This window comes from Dromiciops gliroides, chromosome 3 (assembly GCF_019393635.1).
Source record: "Dromiciops gliroides isolate mDroGli1 chromosome 3, mDroGli1.pri, whole genome shotgun sequence".
NCBI lineage: Eukaryota > Metazoa > Chordata > Mammalia > Microbiotheria > Microbiotheriidae > Dromiciops > Dromiciops gliroides.
The window spans coordinates 13,807,649-13,813,648 of NC_057863.1; positions in this window are offsets into that span (position 1 = coordinate 13,807,649).

The following is a 6,000-nucleotide window of genomic DNA, read 5'->3' on the forward strand; positions in this document are numbered from 1 at the left end:
TGGGGGGGCATCAGCAAGATGAGGGAATGCCATATTTAGAGCTGGAAGGGACCTTAGAGGTCTTTCTCCTTCCTTCCCCCCTCAAAGAGGGGAAAGGACAAGGTCATCTCCTAGGCATCAAGTGACTGAAACAGGACTCAAACCCTGGTGTGTTTTTTTTTCTCCAGATTTCCCTCCATTCACCCTCCTTCCCTCTCTCAAGTGCCACTACAAGATCTATTTGCCCATAGGATTACACAGAGAGAATTGACATGATCTGTCCCTAGGAGCTTAGAGCCTGACATAAACATCCTTGGTACAGAACAGTAATTGTGGCCCATACATAATAAAACCTGGAGACAAACACTCATCAGTAAAATAGTAATACTAAAGATGTGTTGGGAGAATGAACAGTCTAGAGTAAAAGGCAAGAATAAGGATGGGGCGAGGTAGGGGCAAGACACCCCTTAAGGTGAGTTAAACTCCCAACCCTCATTGAACACACTCGGAAAGACTCCTTGGAGGAAGTGACTAACTATAGGAGTAACAGAATTGGGCAGCAATGGGACAGTGTCTTAATCCAGGTATCTCCTTTCAAAGCACACCTGAAGGGAGATATTTTTGTATTTAGTAGACATGGAATATAGAACAGTCACTGACTTTCATATCACCCTTTCATGTTTGCAAAGTTTTTTTATGGTGGCAAAGGTCTGGGGACAAAGTAGATGCCCATCCACTGGGGAATACCTAAACAAGTTGTGTTTATATGAATGTGATGGGATATCAGCATGATGGAAGAAATGAGGAGTCTGAAGAATAGGGAGAAGCAGAAGACTGCTAGCATGAATGGATGCCAAGTGAAGGAAAACAATACACACAAGGACCACAGCATCTTTAACAGCAACAGAACAAATGGAATGCTACAAGATTATAATGGCTAAGCCTGTCTCTAAAGAAGAGAAGGGAGCCTCAGACACTTAACACTTACTAGCTGTGTGACCCTGGGCAAGTCACTTAACCCCAATTGCCCCACAAAAAAAAGAAGAAGAAGAAGAAGAAGAAGAAGAAGAAGAAGAAGAAGAAGAAGAAGAAGAGAAGGGAGAGGGCACCTCTTCCCTTTTCATGGCAGAGGTTGGGGTTCCAGATGTAGAACACTGAAGATAATGTCAGACTTGGAGGACCAGCTGGTTTGGCTGAATTATTTATACCTATCCTAAAAATCTTTGGGATCCCTGGGAGTGAGAAGCAACAGGGATAGAACCGGGAAATATAGATGATGGAAAAGCAAGAGATAGACATAAAATTTAATAATGGTTATCTTTCATGGTGAACCTTAAGCTTTATAGCAAGGCTCTTCAAATATGTTCATTTATTTGGTTCTGTGGGGTAGGATCTATTTTATTCCCACTTTACAGACAAGGGAAGTAGAGTTCAGAGAAGGCAAGCCACTTACCCAAGGTCACACAACTATGAAGGCTAATATGTGGCATGTGACCTAACTCTTTCTGACTTCAAGAGTTCTATCTGCCACATCATGCTGCTTCTTTAAAGAATTCTTGTGACATCCAGGGTAAATGTTGCCAACCTCCATTCTGAATCCTTTTAAGGGAGCCATCTCATTCCTATAGTAGAGGAAATTCAGAAAATAATGGAAATCAGATGATCACTGCTATTAGCCACAACTCTTTATTTGTTTTTTCAATTTTTGGTGGGGCAATGAGAGTTAAGTGACTTTCCCAGGGTCACACAGTTAGTAAGTGTCAATTATCTGAGCCCAGATTTGAACTCAGGTCCTCCTGAATCCAGGGCTGGTGCTCTATCCACTCTATCCACTAGGTGTGCCACCTAGCTGCCCCCCCCCCAGTTCTTTTTTTTTTTAAAGAAAATCATTTAATCAGCTTCATTACTTCATTTCAACAAATCAGTTTACAAGGTACATTCATTGTTGGGGTTTGGAAATAAATTCTTTTCCTAAATAGCTTTTAGATATTTTGTTGGGATTTGTGACCCTATTTTAGAAGTATTCTGAGGTTTTTTCAGTTGTTGACTGGATGGAAAAAAAGGCTTCCCATGGAATTTCTAAAATGATCAAATTATACTTAATTTCATGTTATCCATGGGTGAAGATACACTTTATAATAATCTCTTGATTTTACACAGCACTTCTAAGGAGTTCAAAGCTTTTAATACATATCATTATATCATTTGTCCTCAGAAGATCCTCATTAACTAAATAGGAGAAAGAGTTATTATTCCCATTTTACAGATAAGAAAATGAAGTCTCAGACAAGCTGTCATTTGCCCTGTGCCACCCAGGGAATTATGAGTAGAAGTAGATAAATCACAGTCTTTATTTTAAGATCCTGTTCCTCATGGCATTCTGTTTGTCCTAAGGGGAAAGAAAGAGGTTACACATAGAACTCAAAGCTGTAAGGGGCCTTCAGTCACCAAATCTAAAGCTTCCTCACTCCCCATAAAGGGATTTGGGGCATTGTCCAAAGTCATGTGGTTACTTATTAGCATTTCTTGGATGTACTCTCCTTATTCAGGTCTTTAGCACTAGCTAGGTACAGGGCTTGCAAGAGAGGTAGCTGGGTGATGCAGAGGAGACAGCCCTAGAGCCAGGAACACCTGATTTCAAATCTAGTCTTAGACATTTACCAGTTGTGTGACCCTGGACAAGTCATATCACTTCTGTCTGCCTCAGTACCCTCATCTGGAAAATGAGGATAAAATAGCACCCTAACTCCTGGAGTTATTGTAGGAAAATGAGATGATACTTGTAAAGCACTTTGCAAACCTTAAAACACTTTCTAAGTGCTACTTATTTTGATTTTCTTTTGGAGCTTCACCTACAACCTTGAGGTTCATGCTCTGGTCACCCCCTTTTCCTTGCCTTGTAATCTTAGAGATTTATTTCAAAACCAAATGCCTTTTTCAGCCTCCTTGGGAATTTCAAGCTCCTTAGATGGTTCTTAAGACTGAAGAGCAATCCATCCATAGATTGGGAGGCTATTTGAAAACAAAAAACAAACAAACAGAAAACAGTGAGATGATTTCCCATCATGCATTGCAGATTGAGTCAAGTCTGTGAGTTTGTAGAATTTTAAAGCTTAAAAGGTCTTCTTAGGCAATTTTGTCATTTTTTTTTACATTCAAGGAAACTGAGGCCTACAGAGATCCAGCGATTTGCCCAAGGCCAAATGGTGAGTGACTGAGTCATGCCTGGAAACAAGATTGTGGTCCGGTGCTCTCATTTCTGCCATATATAGCCCTCTTGAAATGACTAGAAGGATATGGGGGATAGCCGTTGACTTGTGATGGGTCTCTCTTTGTCTCCTCACTTCCAAGAATATTCTTGTTCATTTAGCTCTCTTTTAGCCATTTTGCATACAATTCCCTGAATTTTGTGACTAATATGAACAATATGACAGACCAAAAAATGACTGCTTTCTCAATTATTTCAGAGACACAGACATTTTTCCTTCTCTTTAAAGTTCACTTTATTCCTGAAAAAAAAAAAAAAAGAATCTTCAGTTGTGTGAATAAGTAGTTGGCTAAAGAATCTTCCTTCTTTCTCAGTAAAAAGCCCTTTTTTATCAAATGAGAAAATGTGCCTCCCTCCCTTCTTTGCAGAGATGGGGAGGCCGTAGTGTGCAACTTTGCATATATTGTCAAACTGAGTTGATATCTTGGTTTGAACCCAGGTTTGACTGAATTGCTTTTTTGGGGAGGTGGGGAGTCTATCTTTTATTCTTTGCTACAAGGAATGGGATTACTCTCTGGAGAAAGAAGTGGGGGAGGACAGATTTGGAAATGAAGGTAATATAAAAACCAAAGATCTCATCATTTTTCAAAGCCCTCCTTTAAAGACTAATGAATTTGGTTAAATACTCTTATCCTTGTATTGCCAACTTCATCTCAATATTTAACTTCCCAAATGTTCCTGGGTTCAGGGGGAGAAAGAATGACTAGACTCCGTGTTCTCTAGTCTTCTCGGAATACATCCTGTTCTCATTAATGCCTGTTTGCAGGGCTGAACACTAATAATCATTCTAAGTTCCCAGGACTTGAACTCACCTCCCAAACCCACACCCAGCCTTTATTGTTCTGAACAGTTTGACTCCCTCAGCCTGTGTGTGTTTCGGTGCCCAAATGGGTTGTCCCAGGAATGTTTTGTAAACACTCAGGTACCAGTGTAGGTGAGACTGCTTGCTTTCTGGGGAATTTATCTCACAACAATTGAGGTTAATGTTGAAAGATGCTTGGCACATGGGAACTCAGGAAGTCCAGGTGAGAATATGTTTATGGAGCTAATTTGCTGGACTTTAGCCCATCCACCCCTCCCCCACAACTAGTCTTCCTTTGTACCTCTGACCTGCCAAATGGAGGGACTCAACCCAGTCCCCCCCTCTTCTTTGCTTTCATCTAAATATCAATATCAGGCTAGGTCTCTTCCCTGATGAGGTCAAAAAGCATTTCTATTATACCAGCACCTGTGAAAATTTTTAAATGGACATTGAAAAAAATTGAGTTTGCACATATTTGTGGGTTATTGATTAAATCAGTAATATTTCTAGCCTCTTAAAGACAAGATTTCAGAGTCTATGGGGGCCACTCATTGTTAACTACTAAGGTAAAATGTGTACTCAAAAGCAACACAGGAAATCAACGGGATGGGATTTGAAATAGACTCAATAATTTTCTAAGAAAGAATGAACAATCTTATTTTCATAAATTCAAACCTTTAAATTTATTTTAACTTTACTACTAATCATAAATTCAGAAGCTTCCCCTGCTAAATATCAGTAAGATCATTTTCCAGTTCAGGTAAACAAATACAGCATAATTTTGCATAGGAATTGGCAACCAATGACCTGGGTACAGATCCTGGCTTTGATTTCTCACTAACTGAGTAACCTTGAGGAATTAAATTAACATGTCTGAAACTCCTGTTTTCTCCTTTGTTTAAAAAAAAAAAAAGGAAATTGGGTTTAATGACCTACAAGGCCTCTTCCAGCATGGACAGATGTATTTTACCTTGACATGTCTGTGCTAATTTTGGGGGGGGGGGAGGGGATAAAGGAGAAGGGAAGAGAATTGGTTGTTTCACAGAACTTCAGCAAACAGACCTATGAGAAGTGGTAAGTCCTTTATTAATCTTTCTGCTAGGAACAACAGAAACCACTATTGGAGAATTGTCCCATACCTCCCTGGACTTCATCCCAAAAGGGTCTGCCAATAATTTAGTTGTGATTCATTGTGATTTGTTTATTCTACTAGATCAACATCTGAGACTATCCCAGGGCACCGGGAATGATGGTGGTTCAGCAAGCTTGTTTTCTTACTAAGTAGACAAAGTCCTCAGACTCTGAACTTGAGAGAACAGTCATTGTTTCTTATCCCCTTCACTAGCTAACCTTTAGCTCACTCCTGGGTGTAAAGCCATCTGTGCAACAGGAGGACAGGGAGGTTGAAATTGATGTGTGCCATATGGACTGAGCGCAAGTGTGACTCTATAGCCTCAAATGTTTTTCATTTTTCTCTTTATTATAATCTGTCAGACACTTGGTTGGAATGGTTTCTTTTCGTTAAAAGATGTTGGATTCCAGTTTAATTATGCGAGGCTCTGCCTTATTAAGTAATTATGTACACTTTTTGCTCTCTGTATCTGTACTTCGGAAGTAGCAGCTTCATTTTGCTGGCAAAAACAGGAAATTAACAACAAAGGGACCAGGAGATTTTATTTCCAATTTTCCTTCCTTCTCCCTAAGAGAATAGCAAACCTTCTCATTACATTGCAGATAGATGTATATGCTGAACATGTCCAGTTAATCATCACTGGGGAAGACCAGACGGGCTACAGAAGCAGAGTGTGCAATATAGATGGGTTTTGTTTTTTAGTAAAAAGGAAGTAAGAGATGTGCTTCACTACTCCCCCCCAAAAAAGATTCTTTGTAATAAAAGGAGATAGTGTGATACAGTGGGAAACAAACTGCTTTTGAAGTCAGAAGATCTCAG